Source organism: Orcinus orca, chromosome 18 (assembly GCF_937001465.1).
Source record: "Orcinus orca chromosome 18, mOrcOrc1.1, whole genome shotgun sequence".
Taxonomy (NCBI): domain Eukaryota; kingdom Metazoa; phylum Chordata; class Mammalia; order Artiodactyla; family Delphinidae; genus Orcinus; species Orcinus orca.
In genome coordinates, this window is record NC_064576.1 from 1,247,826 (window position 1) to 1,271,098 (window position 23,273).

Sequence of the window (23,273 nt, forward strand, 5' to 3'; positions counted from 1 at the left end):
GGCATTTTGTGTAATTATCCTGCTTGTTTTTCTGTGTTTTAACGATTTTCCCGGTAGCTCCTTGGATATTTTTTCCTGGTTAATTGCTCGCTTTGCATCTCGCCTCGCCATGATTTCAGGGGGTGCTGTGCTCCCAGAGGGTTTGCTGGGCCACCCTTGACTGCAAGTCTGATCCTAACGTGATGGAGACTGCTCCGGGGAGAAGACAGGCCAATCCGGGAGGCCGGCTGATTGCGGGCCTCGTCTCTCCGAATCTCGGACAGCTGAGGTCTCGGCCGCCATCTACCCTACGCCCATCCCTGCGGCCAGCCTTGGACAGAGGACACACTGTTTGCCCTCATCCACTTGGGCTAAAGTGACTCAGCTGCCACTGACCTTGAATGAACCCCTCAGAGAGGCAACAGAGATAAAAGGAAGCAGGCGAGCGCCAGGCAGCATCTTTGCGTGTCCCAGTGGCCCTGCCCCACCTGGGCCATTCCGTTCGTCCAAGGCACAGCTCTGCGGTGCTCTTTTTGGGTCCCCTTCCCCTTGCTCTTTGGTGGCATTGCCGAGTAAGTAGCCTCTTTGGCAGTCCGTCCAGGGTGAGGAGGCCAGGCGGTCTGTCTGTGTGGTCCCCCCATTGTCCATCAGTCCGGGAAGCCATCCAACCTGCAGCTTGAACCCCAGATGTCCAGCGACGTCTCAGACGTTGGCCGATTCAGGCTGGCACAGGGAATAAGCATTTTTTTCGCGACTTGAGGGCTTCCCCTGGTTGATATTTGGAGGATTTACAAAATATGTCCCCTCTGAGGTCACAGTTGTAGGGGAACAAGAAGCTTGGACTTGCTCTTAAATAACATAAACTTTTAGCCCCTAAAAGCACAGTGATACAGGTTGAACTGCGTCCTCCCAAAATGATATGTTGAAGTCCTCAGTACCAGAGATGCGGCCTTATTTGGAAATGAGGTCATTGCAGATGTAGTTGGTCAAGATGGGGTCATGCTGGGGCAGGTGGGCCCCTGATCCAAGAAGGCTGGGGTCCTTATGGAAAGGACACAGGTGCACATACGGGGGAGCAGCATGTGAAGATGAACGCAGAGCTGGGGGTGACATGTCTACAAGCCAGGGGATGCCCAGGGCTGCCAGGAGCCCGCAGAGGCGGGGGGGGCGGGGGGAGCCTGGGCAGGTCGCCCCTCGCAGCAGACCTGCAGACACCTTGATCTCAGACTCCAGCCTCCAGACTGTGAGACAACACATTTCTGTTGTTTAAGCCACCCGGTCTGTGGGGCTTTGTCACGGCCACCCTAGGAAATTAATTCAAACAGTATCTGGCTAAGCAAATGCAACAGGACCGGAAATGTTTTCATTGTATTTTGGGTGAAAATAGAATTATTATTCGCTCATTTTTTTCTACAAAAGCATACTCCTTCTACTGACCCTGAATTCTTTCCTGACTCCCCTCGCGGGGACTCAGCGGGAAGCCCCAGGCTCCATCCTACTCCTTCTCCCCTCCCAGCCCACACGCCCGTCTCGCTGGTTTCTCACGATTCTTCTTCAGGGCCTCCCGCCTCCCGTCCCCCTCCATCACCTGCCGCCGGATGCCAGCCTGCCCACCGCCCTCCTCACCCGGAGCACAGCAAGAGCAGCTCCGGCCTCACCTGCAGCCAGCGTCCCGTCCTGCACCGCACCGCTCCTTCCTGAGCCCCTCCCAGCATCTTCCCACCTGCGAGGGTCCGTGCGCTCGCTCGCCCGGTTCCTTCCCCCTGGCGAACGTGTCCTTCCTGCCTGCCCAGCTCCTCCCGTGCTCAGCATCCTTCCAGGCTCAGCACAGGTGCTCCTTCTTCAGAAACCCTTCCTGGCTCCCCTGCCAGGGTCACGGTTGACGGCCACGAGTCGAGAACAACGCACTCCAGGCCACGAGGCTCTGTAAGTATTCGCTCCCGGACTGAATTCTCACTTATGACACACGTGTGCAGGATTCACTCCAGGGGTGGAGGGGGCGGCTCTGGCGAGCCAGGGATGCCCCGCGGCCCCGTGCCCCCTGCCGTCTTCCCCACCCCCCTCCTTTCCTGACCTGCGCCGTGGCACCTGAGAGGCCGACGTCAGCTTCTGACGTCACGGCCAGAAAGACCCCCGGGGGTCACCTGCAGAAGGAAGCTTGGTTCCTCCCGGTTGTCACTCTGGGGTGTGCCTGGTCTCCTGGAATTCTTTTTCTTTTATTCTTAAAGGTCAACCCAATGTCTAGGTCTACATTCAGGCCTTTTCCTTCATTCTTTCCTTCATTCTTTCCTTCATGGCAGGTCATTTCCTTCCTGACCTGCCATGGGAAAGAGAGCGGCGTGGGATAGAGCCACCACACCCCCTGCTCTGAGGTCGCTGCCTGATGCTCAGAATCCGCTCGTTTAGGGCCTGGTGTCGATTCTAATAAAGATACGGCAGCGATGACACAAACGGCTCCATAAATGGTGAGACGGGTCCCTCCCCCGTCTCCCGGCTGTGCCCCCCTCACGTCCCAGCGCAAACCCCCTTCATGGAGGTCATTGGAAAGACGTGACCATAAAAAATATGAAAAAGAAGATAAAGAAAAAGCAAAGCTCGTTGCTTCCCAAAGGCTGTGGGTAGAAAATCTCACAGGCACATCACACCCAACAGAGACGCACCCAAGGTGGTTCAGGCGCGGGTTGGGGGTTGTTGCCGCTGGGCGTGGGCACCCCCAGGGCCCACCTCCCGGGTGGGGGGTGGGGGCACCCAGCACAGTACCCGGGGGGCTCGGCCGTCCAGGGGGCCTCCCGCAGCTGCTGCTTCCTCCTCGGTGCCTCGTCTTCTCAGCAGCGACCCCCGACCCCCTGCCGCCCCGCCGGCCTGCCCTTCACAGCTGGGCTGGCGGGGCCCCTCCCCGACCCTGCAGCCTCATTGCCTGCTTCCGGCTGTCCTGGTCACCTGGGAACTTCACAGGGAAGGTCCTGAGGGAGGGATTTGATAAACAAGACTATTTCCAAGCTGAGCCTTTGGTGGGAGACGGTCCAGCGTTGGGTTGACGCTCTGGGTTACGTGCTGTTAAAAAGCGAGAACCGTAGAGCGGGGAGCAGGGGCCCCGGGACGGGCTTTCTGGGTCCGGACCTGACCAACGTTGTGACGTTAGAGAACCAAACACATTTAAATGTAGTCAGCTGAATAAACGGACTGAGTGAATACCATCCACGTTAGCACCCCACGTGTAAATGAATACCTTGTGCATCTGGGGTAATAGATTAAACTACTTTTAATTTATATAAACCTTTCTACGAGCTGGAGGGGAGGAAAGACAAGACTGAATTTCTAATTGGACCATCAGAGCTTAAGGAGAAATATAGAAACAGGCAATGAAGATGAATCAGATAGAAAGTGTTTTATGTACTGCCATACTCTGAGGACCTAGCAAAATCTCTAGGATCTTCTGTCAGACACTCCATAAGCATTTGTTGAATTAATTAATTGATTATTAACGTGAGTAAATTCAGGATAGTACAAGGGGTTCTGTGAATGAACAGATGGACCCCTGACCTTTTGCTGTTTACTGATGGAGGTCAAGCTCTCTCATGTGTGAAAATACTGAGGCATTTTGGAATGGATTCTGGTGTAGTCTTTTTAATATTCTTGTTTACGTGGGAGAACATAAAGGAAGAAAATGACATACGTTAACAGCAGAGAGAACCCCGAGATTTGATCCTCAGTAAATGCACTTCCATAGAAGACTAATTTCAAATAATTATACGAGCAGTTCCCACTTCACCTGGCAACTAAAAGAGATTTCTCTCCTGCCTCGATGAACTTTGAATGAACTTTTCAGGGACTAGCTATGGAGGAGGACGCACTTGTGTGGTTTTGATCAGTGGAGGTTTCAAAGCGGACACTCGTCCTTAGGTGGATTTTTAAAATATCTTAATTCCGTGTGCAGTTCTAACGGTGATATTGCAAATCCGGTTATTGAAAGCAGGGGGATGCTGGTCTGGACCCCAGATAGTTGAAAGGAACTCTCTGCAGATGCTGAGGCTCAGGTTCTCCTCCAGAAACTCTATTTAGGAGACAGCCTTGTTCTCCAAGACTCAGGCTCCCTGTTTATAAAGGGGGGCTGCCAACAGTACCAGCTGCACAGGGCGGGGGGCAGAGAGGGGGGATCACGCCCAGGGGCCCTCGATGATGTCAACTGCTGACATTCATTGTTCCCAAGGTAGGACGTGCCACCCACCAGAGGAGAGGCTTTAGCGAATGTGAGTCTATCTGGAGGAAGAAAAACCTACGTAGTTTCAACAAATAGCCCAACTTCGGGAAAGAGCGAAGGAGAGAGAGACAGAGACGGAGGCTGAGAGACCCACCTGGGGAGGAGACGTCTCGCCCCGCAGTGGCGGTTGCACTGTCAGCAGACGTCAGAGCCCACGTTCTCGTCTGTGCTCATAACCCTTGGAGACCTTTTTCTGCCCCAGGAGCTAGTGACACACGAAATCTGATTAAAGCGCAGTTTATACATTTGCAGCTTTTCACTCTGTACTTGAATAACGATCAGCCCACAAGCCAAATCGTTGGCTCCGGTTTGCATTAAAGTTTCCCCCAGTTTAGTGCGTAGGACTAATTTCTGTAACCAGCCTCCCTAACATGCATGCCTGGCCCTTTGTGTCCCGCAAAGGTGTTAGCAGCCAGCAGAGGAGGTGCAGGGGAATTGCGAACACGTTTTGTATTAAGCGTAAAAGACCCTCGACTTTTGATACCATTCATTCGTTGGCCCTGAAATGTGCAGTGTTGGCTTTTCCCTGGGAAGGTCCCGAGAACGCCTGTCCCTAAGCATGTTCTACAAATACGATGCTTTGGCCAGATGGACAGTGCGGGGAACTGTGGACAGTGCTTCCTCCTTCCAGAAGCCATTCCGCTGCAGAAATGTACGCCTGTTTTTATTCTCTCCATAGGGAGTCCTTTTCTTGTCCTAAGGAGCTATTTTAGTCCATTTTTTCTAGTGTGGACATTTTTCATAATAAAAATTATACTATTCTATGTGTTACACAGGCATTATCCCTATCTGGGATGACAAGACTATTATTATGCCCATTTTACAGATAATAAAACTGGGGCTTAGTTAAAAAAAAAGCACAGAAAAGAAAAATCAGGATGTTAATGCAGTGTACATGTCTAGTCAATGCCATTTCTTCATTGTTCTCCCTCATAACACTTCCTAAAATCTGGAAGAGGTTTTTCCAGGGATGCAAAGAGAAAGGGCACGTACTCCCTCTGCCCAGTCTGGGTTTTCCTTGCTTGTGTTTTGATGTTGGAACCCCTGCCTCACGTTCAGAGATCTGAGCATTGCAGGAGGCGGACCCCCATACCTCAGGACCAGAGACACTCCCGAGGCCACTTTCAGTGAGTCCGGTGCCGGGGACCCAGATGTGGGACATGCCTTTGCTCCCTGTGTCTCCCTGCTTTCTAAAGATGCCTTTCCACAATTTGAAGACGAGGGCTCTTGTTTCGCTTTGGTTAAAAACGATGTCCAGTCTGGTGCTAGCCTGCCTGTCTGCACTTACCAACAGGCTCTGAAAAGGCAGCCCAGAACAAATTTTTAAAAAGCAGGAGTTTAATAAAATGACATTCGCTTTAAAAGGTAAATGCATGATCCCAAGACAGAGCTTATTTTCCAGTGTGTGCTTAGGACTCACAATCATTCGCAAGTCACGTACAATTTTTGGAATAATTCCTTAAGAAAATACTTACCATCTATTTTCCTTCGTGAGGACAAATCACATCCTCTTTGCCTATTCTTAAATTTCCGAAGGGCAGGTTTCTTCCTTCCTTCCGGGGATAACGTAAGTTTTGTTACACTTGCATCTCCCTGTGTGGTATAAAGGCCACGCCCCACCCCATGAAAATTCCCATAGAGACTCCTGAAGACCCCCTAAGAGTCATCAGCTAAAACTTCCTTTACCCAGCGAACCCATCAACCCCTGCTGGTGAGCAGAGAAATGGTCCCAGGTAGCATCCTGACTCTGAAGGGTTTGTGTCCTGGTCTGGTTTGAAATGTCCTTGCCTGTGGTGTGCATATTTCCATCTGCTGGGTTCCTTCCTTCCCTTCTGGACCAGCAAGAACTTGGGCCTGTGCTGAGTCCCTCACCCACCCCACGGCCCCTGTGGGGGAAGGTCAGACCTCTCAGCCCAAAGCTCCATCCGCAGATGACCTTCGTCCCCGAGTCAGGGCAGCCAGGGGTCCCCTGAGCACTTGATGGAGAGACTAACTGGGCTCATCACCATCATTTGCGTCCTTTTTCATCCTCGTGTTAACAGGAGAGACTGTGCAATTCAAGAAATGATATGTTTCAAATTTGTCTTTATGACAATCAGAAGCAGTGAGGGTTCGGCTCCCGAGATCTACCTGCGCGACCGTCCCCACACTGGCAACCCCAGCTGTGCGGCTCCGGCCGGTCGTTAAAAGCCGGTGAGCAGCACCCTCTGAACCTATCTCTACAGCCTTCACAGCATCCTGAACCTGCCTTTCAGAGAGGTATTTTCTAACGGGTATTATTCTGCAGATGCACTCTTGGAAGGAAAGGTGCACGCCAAGAGATGTCGCCAAGACCAATGGGCCAGGATGGCAAGGGCTCAGGTACTGGGTGTAAGGAGAGAGTCACTAGGCCAGCTCAGCCTGAAATCTGTAGCTGCGATTTAAGTTTTATTGAAATAATAATAAGTGGGGGTGAAGAGGGAGGGGGGGGAGGGGAGGGAGGGGAGGGGGGAAAAGGGGGGTGGGAAAGGAGAGGAAGGAGGATGAGAAGGAGGGGGAGAGGGGAGGAGGAGGGAGGGGGCGGGGGAGGGGAAGGGGAGGGAGGGGGAGGGGAAGGAAGAGGGAGGGAGAGGGGAGGAGGAGGGGGAGGAGGGGGGAGGAGGAGGGAGGAGGAGGGAGAGGGAACGGAGGGAAGGGGAGGGGGAGGGGAGGGGAGGGGAGGGGAGGGGAAGGGGGAGGGGAGGGGAAGGGGGAGGGGAGGGGAAGGGGGAGGGGAGGGGAGGGGGAGGGGAGGGGAGGGGGAGGGGAGGGGGAGGGGAGGGGAGGGGGAGGGGAGGGGAAGGGGGAGGGGAGGAGAGGGGAGGGGGAGGGGAGGGGAAGGGGGAGGGGAGGGGGAGGAGACCTCCCAGTGGGCTGGGGAAGGGGACAGAGGAGATGGGCTCCCAGTTCTACCTCTGCTCATGTCTCTGTGACTTCGGGTAAGTCACTTAAGCTCTCTGAGCCTTGGTTTCTATATCTGTGAAAAACAGGATTTGGACTAGATGAACTTAGTATTTCTAGCTCTAAAATTCCACGATCTGAACTTCTAAATAGTACCATGGGTTAGGAACATGTCAGCATAATTCTAACATGCTTCCCTTTCTATCATAAAAAGGTTTTTCTCATATATCACGCAACATTTGGACCCAGCTTGACTGCTTTTTTATTTAATTGAGTGAGTTCGAGTTAACAAATGGTTTGACTGCCATAGTTACGATCTGAATTTTTTAAATTGAAGCACACTCTAGTTATCTGCAGGATTTTAACAACTTTGTGAGTTAGAGAAAGCAATCCCATCTAAAAGTTCATCATCGAATTAAATTAGCAATTCATAGCGACTCACCAATTAGCAAGGGATCAGCTGTCTGATGTTTGATTGTTATTGCCTCCATTTCTGAGGAGAGACTAAAGAGTTAAGTGGTCAGCCAGAGCCAGAAGTAGAGAAAGAGGATTCAAACTCAGCGCCAGTTTCCTGGAGCCTCATCTGTGCTCAGAACGTGGGCCCCTCCCTGGAGTATCCAGTCGTGTTGAGCTTGTCAGCTTCCAAGCAGCCAAGGAGGGGCCAGCACACTCTTTTCCAAACTCCCATTTAACCCCGAAAATCTCCCAGCCTTCAAAATAAAAGCTACAGTTGATCGGAGGACAAATTAGGGACTGCAAGGAACGCGGCACAACCCTGGTCCGACGGATCCCGCACCTGGTCTCTGGAGGTCTGGTCTGGCACTTGAAAGCCACAGAACCCTTTCACTTAAGAATCCATCTCCCACTCACCCATCTTTTGTTGCAAGTAATTCAACATCTCATTTGCTCCAATTTTCTTTCTTTATATTTTTGTATTTGAGCTTTTTGTCTCCTCCATTCATGTCCCTTGCTAATTGGAAGGTCTTTTAAAGAACGTTCTCCTTGGCATTAGTCCCTTGGTTATTTTGTTTTCCTCTTCTTTTTTTTTTGAATGGAGAAGTTTTAGATTCAAATAAGATCTTAACTTTTCTCCCCCCAAATCCTAAATATATTGATGTGTAAAACTAAATTTTTTAAAGAATATTTTTGTTATGCAAAGAGCGTTTTTTTCTGAACAAATAACATGACTGTTAGTATTAAGTGGAAGCACCCTATAGTATAAATGCAAAACTCTTCCAAATCCTTTTTTGGGGAAAAAAATCACAAAAGTCTTAAATTAGCAAATGAAAACATCGCGTCCAGCGATATTGTTTCCTAAATATGCCTGAAACCTGTCATAATCTGTTTTCCTGGAACAATGAAGAAGTGGTTCGAAGACCCACATCACTATCATTCTCCAGACAAAGGTTATCTGTGCATTATATTCAATATAAAACTCTCAAATTTTGAAACATTTTATTATTACAGTAACGGCTATTGCCGTTTCTAACAGACACCCTGTCAGAAGGTTTAAAAAATGTATGCCTCGGTTCATGCAAAAAAAACACAAAGGTCAAAACTTTTAAAATGTCACTTCTTCTGCAGTTTTGCATAGAAAATACACTGGATCAGTGGGAGGGCTCCTTGCCCATAGAAACAGGCTGTAAGGAAAGAATGTTACCCCGCTGCTGAGTTTCCACTTTCCCTGCAGCTGCGGGCTGAGCAGAAAAGCACTGTGGGAGCCTATTGTTACCCCAGCTGGGTAATAGTTTTCTTATTTTACAGTCAGCAGCCAAGGGGGGCTGGGGTGTCTCCATAAAGTGCCTGAAAAAAATATATAACTCCTGCAAATAGATCACTTTCCCCCTCTTCGGTGAGAAACAGGAGTCTGTACAACGTGTGCTTCATTTGGCCCGAACGGCCTAATTAAATAGCACAAAGAAAAGCGACCCCAAGGACGGGAGCTTCAGATTCAGCATCTTTCCTTAGCAGACCTGGGCTTTGGGGAAAGCGGGGTCTGCAGGGTCTGCAGACACCTCGATTGTTTTCTCCGTCTCCCATCAGCCAATTATTCCCTCCTTTTCGCGTTCTTTGAAAGTCACCTGCCATACAGTGGAAGGCGAAGGCATGGAACTGAAATGTTAATTTCAAGTGTTTCAGCGAAGCAGAGCTGCAGGCGCTCAGCTCCCGGGACCACCACTGTTCAGGACTCGGGTTGCCGAGTTTCTGTAAATGGTGGTTCGGTTGTGGGGTAGATCCTTCTGGCAAAATATGGACTTTCTGGCAGCGCCTGGACTTCAGGCTTGTTTTGCTTTGGTTTGTTTTGAACTGCGAATGGTCCATCGTATTTTTGTTACCATGGAAACTCGTTTTCTAAAGGTGAAAAGTCATGGGCCTCTTACCATTTCCGCTGCAGGAATAAATATTCTAGCAGCTTTGGAAGGTGAGGCGGTGATGGCCTCACGGTGAACGATAGCGTTTCCAGCCGTGAAGGCGCAAGATGACCGTGCTCACGTGTCTCATGAAGCCAAACCACCTCAGATTGGATGTTTCAAAACCGACTAGACTGTTTCGTGCAGGGACTTAAGAAGGAAGAGTTACGATGGGCAGAAACCACGTTGGCTTTTCAGAACACCTGGTGTACCTTCCGCATCTCCCAGGAAGTCGCCAGGACTGAGTCTGGAACTGGTCACTTGGTTCACCTGATCTCTGGGAATCCAAGAAGTGAAAGTTTTAAGCTAGAAACTAATAAGGAACAGTCCTAGAGGGTGTGGGCAAATTGTAACCAGCCTGCCTGGAGGCTCAGAAAGTTGAGGAGAAGCCTGATGGATTTTTCTTTTAAAAGTACTAAATCAATGAGATGGGTTGTTTCTTCTTCTGCCTGGTCCGAGGAAAACTTAGGTTTCAGGCACTGTTCTTGGGAAGGAAGAGAAAGCTCTCTCCTCCTGTCACTGAGCACAGACACGGCTCCGGGCAGGGACACGAGAACGCCGGGGGTGTTCACTGAGCACTCGGAACGGAGCCCTAAGTGTTGCTCTGGAAAGTTCCAGAATGATGTTCATTTTGGCAAGACTGACAGTGAATCGACAGGTGGGCGTCCATGAGGATGCAGAGGCTCTTCACTCTGGGGGGTTGTTTTACGATCGCGTGATGGCATCAATCTAAGAAGAGGATTCTCAACATGTGACCCCTCGAATATGAGGAAGCGGCAGCAGCAAGAGGCAGAGATGAGGAAAAGGGATAATTTGGTGTTTTGGCTTTTTAATGTGTGTGTGGAGGGGGAGAGCGCCCCAGGAGTCCCAGGGCGGCTGACCGGCCCGGCAAAGGCGTGGGAGCGGGGGCAGAAGGTGACAGGCTTTTGGCTGGAGCATCTTCCAGCCGCTCAGCTTTCACCTGAGACCCGAGAGGTAAGGACGTGATCTGGGCGCTGAGCACAGGGCAGGGCGGCTGCCCGCACCTCCCGGGGGGACGGTGTGGACTGGGCCTGACAACTTCTCCTGCGTGACTCCCTGACCCAAATTTGCATAGTTGTTCCAGAACCTTTCTTTAAGGATGGTGTGCAAAGCCAGCCTAGACAAAGGCAGCCAGTGACCCCCCGCCAGCTGGCACAGCCTTGGGGGGCTCCAGAGCAGAGGAGAGGCTGGGTTCAGGCCTCCGCTGATGTCAGGGGCGCGGGGCAGCCCACCTTCCGTGACCTTCAGAAACAGTGCAGCCCGCAGGGTTCGGGGACTTCAGTTTTCTTGCCTGCTTCCCTATCAGGCTGTGAGCTTCTCCGTAGCAAGGATGGGCTCGTGTGTCCCTGCATTCTGACTCCTAGCCCCGTTCAGAGATGTCTATTGAGTGAATAGATGAATGAGTAAGTGAACGGATAAAGGAAATCACAGCACATCACTGCCTTCTGGGGCAAATGAGAGACTGAGGGTAAGGGAGCCCCCAGAGACCTCTTCATCCCCCCAGCCCACCCTACCCTACCCCATCCTGCCCACTCCACCCTGCCCCGCCCACCTCATCCACTCTCTGGTACCTACTAGCACAAAGAAACACAGTTCAGACAAAACAATTCTTCCTCCTGAAGAGACACTAAAAACTGTGATGCAAGGAAATAAATGATTTTGAAGAAGATTAATGTTCTGTTTATGTTGCCTCTTTTATATAAGCTTTGCTAAACTCAATTACTGCAGATCAATTATCCTAGTATTCCTACTGGGACAGCAGAGTCTCTTTCACTTAAAGTGTGTTTTGTTGAGATCCTGGTATTTAACCTTAATACGTGGACGGCCTCAGAGACTACTTTGGACAAATTGAGGAACTCCTTTTAGCAAAGCTTTTGGAGGGTGGGGTGAGGGTACATGGCATCAAGGTGCGATTGTGCTTCAGTTTTCTCTCCAGTAAATGGGGATGATGATACCTACTGTCCCATATCCACCAAGTCGTGAGGATGACAAGTGGACGGTGGCAGTGAGTGCTTTACAAAGATTCAAGTGAAAAGCAGAGTGAACTTTCAAAACAAACACACTTGAGTGTCAGCCTTCTACTGGCTGCCAACTTCAAGAAAGGAGAAGGTAAATAAGAGAAGTACTGGGTAGCAATGAACTTTGTATCCTGTAGCGTTAATTCCAAATTAATATTAATAAAGTTTGAACATTTGTAATAAAGGGTGGATTATATTGTTTTAGGAGAGAAAAGGTAGGCTTCAAAGGAAAATCTAATAATATTTTTGCACTGAAAATGCTAAACTGTCTCAACAAAAACTAGGAGTTACAGGAAGGGAACAGAGTAGAAGATTCCAATTTTTTTGTTTTTAATCGTATTTGCTTTGTGCGAAGGGAGAAATGAGGGAATAGAGTATTTTGGTTTCTGGTTTTCATCCAACAGTTGGAAAATGTGTATGAATTCTGAGTGTGAGGAATGGGTGGATAGTTACCGGCTCAATGGAAAAGCTCAGAAACACCAAATTAACAAAAGAAAAAATGGGAGTGAACGTTAACAAAATCAAACCATCCAAAATGAGGAAAAGGAAAAAGAAGACAGAGTAAAGTGTAACAAACAAGGATCATAAAATATGACAGAGGAATAAAATAAGCACATTCGTTATTACACTAAATGTGAACGAGGTAAATTGCTCTATTAAAACCAGAGGTTGTCAGACTGTGTTTTAAAAAAAAACAAAACAGGTATGTGTTGTTTCAAAGAAACCCTTCTAACAAGGTGGTAACGTTGAAAATAAAGGAGCAAGCAAACAGATGTTAGCAGATGCAAACAGAAAGAAAGATGTGGTGATATTAGTATCAGACAATGAAGAATTTAGGACCAGTGGCTCTAAATCAGATGAAAGCAGGCATTATGTAATAATAAAAGTCACGATTTGTTAGCATGAGCTGGATGTGCCAAACAATGTAGTGACTAAATATAAACAATGACAAAAATAAATAAACTAGTAAATAGCACAATAGCAGTTTCTATTATAATGGGGCTAAAACATCCCCAAACAAATGAGCATCGACCTAGATGACTTGTAAATGGTAATGGGGGCCTTCATATACATTCAGTGGCCAATCAGTAATTAGAACGTCCTGAACTTCAAACCCCACCTGCACTCTTAATGTAGATCATAACAGTCAACATAAGAACCAGTCTCCAGAGCTATCTCTGGGTTCTCAGGCGCCCCAAGAAACCCCTAATGGTAATAGGTATCTCAGACAGGTAGGCAGCTGTCATCTAGGTGGTTGACTAGTCAAAGACTGGGTGGTGCTATGTAGGAAACCCTTTCACCACCTGTTTTCAGGGCACCTAAAGCTCACAGAACGATTTTGCTTCCTTAGGAGAACTAGGGCCATCATGAACATATTCCTTACTAAGTTCATTTTTCCTCAATATATATTGCCTTGCTTCCTGCATAGACACGTTTGTGAGAAGTTTTATGTAAATCAAATCCCATTTTTCAGTTCACTAACCTACAATTTCAAGTTTATTTTCTTTCTTTCTTTCTTTCTTGATTCCCAATTGACAGTGACTCTTACATTTTAGCTTTGAGTGTTCCTTCTTTCAGCCTTTCTACTCAAGCATCAGTGATCACTAAACACGCGATGAGCTGCATTTGGAGACAACTGCCTAAAGGAAACCTTCAGTGAACCCTTCTGTAAAGTCTCCTTTTGTTCAGTGAAGCCTCCTCTGCAATAGTAACAGTAACCCCATAATTTATCTGTTTGGAAAGAGTAGTGGATACGTCTCTTTGTTCTGGGGCATCTGTAGGCCTCCTCTGGTAACTATACCTTTGGTAGCGAAAGCTCTGCAAAATCATCCATTCTTACTCCATGTGCTCCCAGCCCGGGATCCCATTCCCAACTCCAGGATGGAGGATACAGCCCGGGATCCCATTCCCAACTCCAGGATGGAGGATACAGCCCGGGATCCCATTCCCAACTCCAGGGCTGGAGGATACAGCCCAGGATCCATTCCGAACTCTCCAGGCCCCACCAGAGAGAGCAGCGCATCCTCACGCTCTCACGGCGGGCAACTTGCTCAAGCACAGCCAAAGAGATGCAGTGAGACTTCCGACTGTGGATTCTGGAAGAGAGAAGCTTGTTTGCCATTGGAACTGAGCCCCACGACGATGCTGGGGACAGAACCACTGACTCCATTGCGTTAGCACAAGAAGAGTAACGTGGGAGAAGTCAGGGCAGCTCCTGGTGCTGCTGACTGCTGAGACCCTCAGACCTGAAGCCAGCTCTACTCCAGAAGTTTTCAGCTTAGAGGAGCAAATTAATTCGGTTTTTTATTTGTCAGGTTTAGGATGGGTTCTCCCTCTGTCTTGCATGCCTTCAGACACTGAAAGTCTGAATTTTTGTACACTGAATTTTTTTATAAAGAAGCATCTGTCACAAAATTAAAACCAGTAGTTGAAAGTGGAAAAGTATTAAAATATTATGGACAAAAGAAGCATCCGCTTCTCTACCCAAAGTAATTGCTGACATTTCTTTAATCAACACAGTTCTAATATTTGTGCACAGAGCAGCTGCTCCTAGGAGCAAGGTTTTAGAATCGTTTTCACAGTCTTTCCCAGAACCCAGTGATCCTCAGAGGTTGAAAGACGATGTCTGGGTGTTTTCTCTGTGAAGGGATAAGAGTTTTCTAACGGCACAGTTGAGATTTCCAAAACCTCAACTCCTGAGCTTTCCAAAGTACTAAATCATGTATTCAGTGGGTTGAAAGCACTTGAAAGAACCTACATCTGCATGAGAACTTCTAAGCCAGGGGGTTCTGTGAACGTCTGGACACGGAGAGCCCTCGTTCAGAGTGGAGACACCTCAGACAACTGCTGTATTTTATTTTCCAAGACAGTAGCAGCCACTGGGCTCCAGCCATGATACTTGGAAACAGATCGTGGCCATAGCCCAGATCAAAGAAATGGATTGACAGTGTCTCTCAAGTATCCAAACTCTTCCCAAGGTTTCTGACTCTCAAACAGACAGTGCTTTTGCATTCTGTTGGTTAAAACATGAATGGCATAGGACTAAAAATGAAAATGTGTAAGGTATTGAATTCTGTGCCCTGTCAAGCAATTGAAAGTGCATTTACCATCAGCTCTTTCTCCCTTACCCCTTTCTCAATCAAAAATAAAGATTTGGGTTCTACAGGAGGTCCTAGATCCCTCTTTTGGCAGTGATCCTTGAGTGAGTATATGTGATAGGAAAGGTGCCCAGAAGATTCCCTCATCTCCAGATATTGCCAAATCCCAAGAACTGGCACATTTGGTTCTTGGTGAGGCCTCTCCTCCTGGCTCGTAGACACCTATCCTCTTGCTGCGTCCTCACAGGGTCTTTCCTGGTGCAAGAGTGTGAGGGTGTGTGTGCGGGGTCTTGTCTTTTCCTCTTCTTCTAAGGGCCCTAACTGCATCACGGGGCCCCATCCTCATGATCTAATCTAAGCCCAGTCTCCTCCCAAAGGCCTCACCCCTAACATCATCACATTGGGGGTTAAGGCTTCAACATATGGATTCAGGGGTCACACATTCAGCCCCTGGTAGCCCCTGTTGGTCCTCTGTCCCAGTCTCCAGGCTTCTGCTCACATCTCTCTTCTTTGCTTGATCTCTAGGGTTCGAGAAGGCAGGAGTTCTGTCTGTCTCTGTCTGAGCTCCTAGCACACTGAATCTGCACGTAGTACGTCCTTAATAAATGTTGGTGGAGTCAATCAATGTGTCACTGAGTTTAACTCAGTACAGCAACCAGTCCATCACCAACCGTCGACAGTCTCCATGGAAAGAGTTTGGAAGGAGGAATCCCAACGCAGAGAGGGCCTGTGACATGAAGGTTTGCAAGGTCCTTCTGGACCGTTGGCTTCGGAAGCAGCTTTTGGAGCCTGGGCAGTTGGAACTTCTGATGCACTGCGGGCCCAAGGAGCAGGATGGGGTGCTGAGGAGGGGAGATGTGTGCCTGCACAGAGGGTTGGTCTAGGATCAAAGGAGAAGGTTAAGCGGTCTGTATTTTTCCTTCTTGTTTCTTAGCTCATCAAAGAGACAGAAACTCAGGGTAAATGTTGGATCTAGGAGTGTGCATTTGGGTGAAACATCCCCAGGATTCTGTCCTTCTGGAGTCTAAACACTGAAGGTAAGGTACATGAAAGTGAAGAAATTTAACATCATAATTTCTCCAAATCCTGCCATCCTTTGGGTTCCATTTTTCTTTCTTCCTGACTTTATCACTTAACACACAACTGTAACAATGTTAGGTTTACCTAGAGCATTTCACTCAACTCTTAATCACAGTGGGAGAAGGTATTGAGGAACTTCTGAATTCTGCATTCTATTATGGTGAAATGCTTGAATATTTTTGGTGGGTTTGTATGGCTTTCATAATCAGAAAATAATAAGATGTCTAAAATGAAGTTCAGTGTTGGGAAATGCCATGGGATCATACACCCAGCATGGCTGAGTGCAGCAGATCCTACTTTTCCATCAAGCTTGGTACCCTTGTTCCTTCCAGCCCCGATGTGATGTGTGTAGAGGACTTTGGGAGTATGAGGGGAAGGAGGGTCAAAAATGGGGCAAGAGAGTCCTTCCAGATTTGCGACGTTAGCTTGGATTTGTTCTGGTTCCAAGGTACACAAAACCTACTCTGCATCCCTCAGAGCGGCAGCTGCTGGTGGTGTGCTGGCTCCTGGACCAACAGGCTTGCCACCCCTCTAGTCTGCTCTCCCATCAGCACAAATCTGAGATCGGGTGAAAAGACCACTTTCTGTGTTTTTACTCTTATCTCTTACACTGACAAACCATATTCCATGTAATATATACCAAGTCAAATTGCAGGACTACGGCCTTCTTTTGAACATCATGTAGCTCATCTATGTGAGGGTGTCCTAGGATTCACCTCGGAATTTTATCAGCCAAATAACTGAGACCCAATGAGGTCATTTCCTCCAGCTGCTGTAACAAATTACACAGCCGGGTGGCTAAACACAGGAATTCATTCTCTCACAGTTCTCAAGGCCAGAAGTCCAGGAGCAAGGTGTCAGCAGGGCTGTGCTCCCTCCAAAAGCTCCAGGGGAGGGTCCTTCCTGCCTCTTCCCGTGTCTGGTGTTTGCTGGTGGTCCTAGGCTTTCCTTGGCTTGTAACTGCCCAGCTTCAATTTCCCCCTGGGTGTGTCTCTCTTCTTTCCTTATAAGGAAATATCGTATCATATCGGATTAAGGGCCCACCCTACTCCGTTATGACCTCATCTTAGCTAATTGCCTCTGCAATGACCCTGTATGCAAACAAGGTTTCGTCCTGAGCTACTGTGGTTTCAGGCTCCCAGACATCTTTCTAGGAGACACAATCGAACCCAAGAAATTCAAGATTTCACTGTTTGTAGCGTAACTGGACTCACCACTCAAGTCTCATGGTGGAATTTGTTTCACTTGTTTTAACATTTTTTTGTTTCCTAGTCACCTTGACTGAAAAGATACTCCTGAGCATGAAATATTGGGGAGATTACTTCACCTGCTCTGCGCCTGGCTGGCGTCCTCTGGAAGCGGGATTGCCGCACCGCCCACACCAGGGATGCCGTCGAGGTGAACTGATGCCACGGCACGAGTTCCTCTCCACCACCCCCCACCCCGCTCTTCCGGAATATTGATGTGACCATTGCCCGAAAGGAAAACAACATTTGGAAATTGCTCCTAGGAATTGTAGAAGCAGGAACACTTAGAGCAAAATGCGGGAGCTGGAGGACTTAACTTCTGATCGCTAAGTGCCCTTGAGGCCTCTCTCCGAGGACAGGATGGGCAGGGCGGTGCCGGCGCCAGGGGGGCAGACACTTGAGTGCTATTTCTGGCTCTTCCATTACCTTGATGCTCGACCTTGCAGAAGCTGCAGCTTCTCCTTTACTGTCTCCGGAGCTGATGATTTCTTCCTCTCTTTAAAGTGCAGGTGGTAGTCGCGAATATTTGTTCCCTGCAGGTTTGGTTCTGTAAACCTCTTCTCGGATAAAAATGCCAGGCAGCTGTGGAGTATTGTTCTTATTAATAACCTCATTTCAGCATAAACTCACCCACTTTCATGCTTCATATTAATATTCCACTGCCGAAAACATGCTACAATAACAACTCAGATACCCTCTGTCTTCTCATTTTGAAAATGATCTGTACACAAAACTGTTAAGTTGTCCTAAAACAGAACACCTTTCTTTTCTCCTTCCATGTCCATGTGTAAACATGGCTGCATCTTCCATATAAAAACATCAAGTTGATTCCTCTTGGTCCAGCTCTTTGTTGCCAGTTGTGTTGGTGGTCTTGGGCTGCCGTGACAAGACACCGTAGCCTGGGGGGCTTAAACAGCAGGAATTTATGTCTTAAAGTTCCAGAGGCTGGGAAATCCAAGATCAAGGTTCTGGTTGATTTGGGCCCTTGTGAGGGCCCGCTTCCTTGTTCATTGATGAATCTGTCCTCACATGGGAGAGACAGAGAGACAGATAGTTTCTTAATCCCATCATGAAGGCCTCATCCTCATGAGCTCATCCAAACCTAATTAGTGCCCAAAAACCACATCTCCAAATACCATCACGTTAGGAGTTAGGGCTTCAACGTGTGAATTTGGGGCGAGGGATACAATTCAGTCCACAGCACCAGTATTAGACTATTCACAAACAGAATTGCTTTGTTTCAATCTGCTCAAGATGACTTGTAGCTGGCATAGGTGGTTTGTTGTGGGTTTTTTTGAAGCAGATCTAGAGATTATCAAAATAATTCTTTCACTGTAAAAACACACCACTGTCCCCCGGGGTGGGCCACAGTTAGAGCTGCCCCCAGGTTGCCCCCTGGGCTCCTTGAAGAGCTCCAGGCCTTTGGTGTAGGGGCAGAGGGGGGACCCTACCCCGTGTGAAGCAAGGATCTGAAAGCCTCCACCTTGCCTAGGCCTGGACTCCCTGAACAGCAGGTATCTGAGCTCATGAGGCAGGCAGTACAAGGCATCCCGCCTGCGGGTAAGAGAGGTCGTGAGCCTCCTGTTCTGGGCTCTGCTGGGTTAGAGGACATCTCATCCCTTCTCGGCTGCTAAGGGCCCCAGATGTGGTGCAAACGTCTGGAAGCCATGGGGCAACACAGAGCCGTGTCTGCCTGCCAGCATCCTCCCATCACTTACGTCCTTTGCACAACCCCCTTTCAGCTTTGGGATAAAGTGAAAGCGACCTTGAATCAAGTGCAAGACCGTGCGCAGCCTCCCTGAGGCTGGCTGGTGCCCTCTGTGCTCTCTGGGGAGCGGGCGCCAGCTGCACCCGTCACAGCCAGGCCGTGCTCCTGCGGGCACCTCCTGGGGGTGCTGGTGGACACAGTCCGGCTTCGCATGTGGCAGCGATGAGAGAAGTCGCTCAGATACTTGGTGTCACCGATGAGGATTTCCCACTTTCCCAGGAAGTTGACAGCACTAGGACATGCAGACACATACACACCAGAACTCCTCCAAAATATATAGAAGCAAAAAATCTAAATGCTATATGTTTGTGGGTGTCTAGTTTGGTAGCCCTCCATTCACAGGTTTGTTTCCAGGGGTGCTGGCCACCCTAGATCGTGAAGAAAGTTGTGGTCCTTCTCCCCAAGCCCTTGTCTGTCGATCTGGTTTTCAGGTCGGACCTTTTTGGGCCGGATGGAGTGAGACAGGGCTGCAAGCAAAAACACAAAAACCACGCATCTCAGGAAATCTTTTTCCCTGATGAGTCCCTTTCTCATAGATGTGTTTTTCCATAAAGTGCAATTAATAATCCTTCCAGCCTTTGTCAAACTTAACTCTACTGTCTTTGGACAGAATGTGAAATACCCACAAGTGTTTGGTGCCGTTCTCTTCCAGACAATGAAGCAACCAAAGCAGAAGGGCTCTGCTAAGAAGCCCGCTCCGATGCCTGCCTTTGTGCTGGTGAAAAGGACGCAGAGCAAACCTAACAAGGGCTGGACACGGAGGGGGAGGGCCAGGCAGCAGGCTCACAGGCTTCTATGTTGCCCCTTTGACAATGATTGAAAAGGAAATCGCTTTTTAATAAGTGTGGTATTCTCGCAGGAACGGGGCTAAAGGTTTAATTTAATGCTTGACCCATTAAAACCGTTGACGGCAGTGAGAAGCTCACAGGCTGATCGGATGACTGTTTCTGCAGGAGAAGGGGTGGAAAACTGAGCCTCGCTGGACTGGGTAATCAAGGGAGATCGGCCTCGAGCAGAAGACAGGGCCAGGCAGAGCCCGGGCGCTACCTGAGATTCCATTACTTGTCGTCTTTCAAGCATAATAATGAGATTATGGTAACCCTAAACTGGCTGAAAACAAATCTGGCTGCCTGTCAGGTTCATTGTGTCGAGTTTTACAACAATCCAGGTCTGGTTTCCCTGGACCTGTGACGATTACCCTGGGGGAGGGCCTTGGAGAATCGTGGTCAACCCTCAGGCTCGCTCAGATTCTCGCTTCCGACCTACACACCACTGTGGAGCGCATGGAAAACCTTGCTAACGTTGAGTTTTTCACCATGTGATTTAAAAACGAATAATAAGGAGATATTGATGCAACCCTTACTCTCCACCCCATATCAGCGGCAGATTTTCTGTGAGTCCTGAGAAGGCGTGCTGTGGAGGCACGAAGCCCTGGATCCAGCCACACCTGCCCGTGCTGGGTTCACACCCACCCCCGTCACACGCCCGGGAGTAACCCTGTGCGTACGTTAACTCCATCTGTGCAGAGAGGAAGTAGGAAAATAAAGGGGCAGTAACCTCGTTCATCCTGGAGGAAAATAGTTTGTCTTCTTGGGACGCTGACCAGCATCCTGTCCAGTGGGTTACCCTGCGGCCGCACTGCTGAAATGCCCAAGCCGTCCCCGCCATCGTGGTGGTGACGTTTCTCAGCACTCAGGATAATCCTGGTAGCTTCGGGCGCTTGGCACAGGCCGCCTCCCTCCAACCTCACCAGCTGGAGGCCCTGCCACCTGTGCCACGTGCTAGATCGAGGCTCCGGGGTAAGGATGTGCCCGAGGGCCCATCACCAGCAGAAGGCCAGCTCCGCGGGCCACAGCCCCTCGCGGCATGGTAGCTGGACCCTGAAGACGGATTCTCAAGAGAGGAATTTTGAAATGTCTCGTGTTCTTTTAAGCAACATAATAACTTAGAAGAGCAAACAGGGACGATTCACAGATGGCTGGTTCTGCAACCACCGTGCTTTATAAGCACAGACGCGGAGGGAGCTTCTGTAAACGGATGCCCAGCATGTGTAATTTTATCCTTTAACAGAGTATTTATTAATTAATATTCATGATGAATGTCAGCCGGCTCCAAGACAGATTAAGGGGAAAGAAACTCCTCTGGATAAAGTAAAACTCAGCCTCAATCCCCAGAAGGGAAGCAGCAGTGTGCACACGTTCAAGCCTCCTGCGCAGAAAAGGGAGCCGGCAGCATCGCGATGAGGGGGCTGAGACAGCTCAGGGCTCCGGCCCTTCTCCTCTAGAATGTTCCCTTGGCCGTGGATTTGCCCTGAGTTTACCTCTGCCACTTTGCACCTCGTTTTCCCATCTGTAAAATGGGGACAGTAGTTCTCACCTCCTCAGGTCACATCCTCCCCACAATGACCACCTCCCTGAGGTCTTGTGTGCTTCAAATGAGGCGACTGGGTGGAAGAGCCTTGGGAAGTCGAGCGCCTGACACACGCGAGGACACGTGAGGCTGTGTGCCTGCACCACACACGGGGGTCACACAGCAGGACTCTGGACCTGAGGCCACACAGGGAGGCGGTGGAAGCGTCCTCACCCATCCCTTGCATCTGGCGGCGTCCAAGTGGACCACAGGCAGTCAGAGGTGCGCACACATGAGCAGGGCCCTGCAAGCTCTAATTCCACCTCTGCCCTCACCCCAGAGGGCCCATCAGCCAGGGCAGGTTAAAGGAACGTCCCTGTCTTCCCCCGACCTGATCTTCTCCTGTCCATGTTTGGAGCTGTGGCGCCCCCCCCCTGGCCCTCATCAGCTGCCCCAGCAGGTGTGCGGTCCTGGCATGCAGGCCTGCAGTGGGGCTCCCCTCTTTGTCACCTGAGAACTTCCGCTTCTGCAGGACCAGTGGGGCCTGGGCTGGGCTCCCATCCCACACGTGGGCACAGATGTGAGGAGTGGTCCCTGCACCGTCAGCCCCAGACCCAGCAGACCATCCTTCCCTTAGTATCGTCCTGCCCTGGCCCGTCACTGCTGACCATGGCAGCCCTCCTGACAACCCTCTTGTGGGACTCAGAACAGAGGGATTCCTCACTCTCCCCTCCTGTGGGGGGCACAGGACACATCATAAACAGCACCATGACCATCACAACAGCCCAGTGGTCAGTGGTGACGTCACGGTGATGGCGGGAGCCTGGGTCTCCGTCTGCTCTGATGCTGAGGGCGTGTCTGAGGCTAGTTGGCCAGGGCTTCTCACTCCCATCCTACAGAACCGGACCCACCCAGCACCCTGCTAGTGATGGCGCTGAGCTAAAAGGCAGGGCCCTTTGTCATCCCTCCAAGACTGTCCCCTCCTGACTGTCCCCCACCCCAGGTCCCTGTGCAGAGCCTCAGCCACAGAGACGACCTCCATTCCTCCAGCCCAGGGGTTTCGATAACCTGCTCAGGGCTGCCCCCTGTGGTGGATAAAACGCCGATCCCCAAACTGGGAGCACTTACAAGCCAACAGCAGGATTTGGTGTCCATAAATGACCATTACAACAACATTGTAGGAGGGACCTTCAAGATGGTGAAGGAGTAAGACGTGGAGATCACCTTCCTCCCCACAGATACACCAGAAATACATCTACACGTGGAACAACTCCTACAGAACACCTACTGAACGCTGGCAGAAGACCTCAGACCTCCCAAAAGGCAAGAAACCCCCCCACGTACCTGGGTAGGGAAAAAGAAAAAAGAATAAACAGAGACAAAAGGATAAGGACGGGACCTGCACCAGTGGGAGGGAGCCGTGAAGGAGGAGAGGTTTCCACACACTAGAAGCCCCTTCGCGGGCGGAGACTGCGGGTGGCGGAGGGGAGAGTTTCGGAGCCGCGGAGGGGAGCACAGCCACAGGGGTGCAGAGGGGAAAGCGGAGAGATTCCCGCACAGAGGATCGGTGCCGACCGGCACTCACCGCCCGAGAGGCTTGTCTGCTCACCCACCGGGGCAGGCGGGGCTGGGAGCTGAGGCTCGGGCTTCGGTTGGAGCGCAGGGAGAGGACTGGGGTTGGCGGCACGAACACAGCCTGCAGGGGTTTAGTGCGCCACGGCTAGCCGGGAGGGAGTCCGGGGAAAACTCTGGACCTGCCGAAGAGGCAAGAGACTTTTTCTTACCTCTTTGTTTCCAGGTGCGTGAGGAGAGGGGATTGAGAGCGCTGCTTAAAGGAGCTCCAGAGACGGGCGCGAGCCGCAGCTAACAGCGCGGAGCCCAGAGACGGGCAGGAGACGCTAAGGCTGCTGCTGCCGTCACCAAGAAGCCTGTGTGCGAGCACAGGTCACTATCCACACCCCACTTCCGGGGAGCCTGTGCAGCCCGCCACTGCCAGGGTCCCGGGATCCAGGGACAACTTTCCCAGGAGAACGCACGGCGCGCCTCAGGCTGGTGCAACGTCACGCTGGCCTCTGCCTCCGCAGGCCCGCCCCGCATCCGTACCCCTCCCTCCCCCCGGCCT

At 50.1% G+C, this 23,273-nt stretch overlaps 1 long non-coding RNA gene across 1 annotated transcript; it reads right to left on the minus strand.

Annotated features, from left to right (window-relative positions):
- Positions 1-16,508: 16,508 nt before the first annotated feature.
- On the minus strand, positions 16,509-22,951 carry LOC125961909 (uncharacterized). The gene is made up of 3 exons (XR_007473015.1): positions 22,496-22,951; positions 17,461-17,616; positions 16,509-16,790 (listed from the first exon to the last, which is right to left on the minus strand). It is a non-coding gene; the product is annotated as an uncharacterized LOC125961909 (long non-coding RNA).
- Positions 22,952-23,273: the final 322 nt, after the last annotated feature.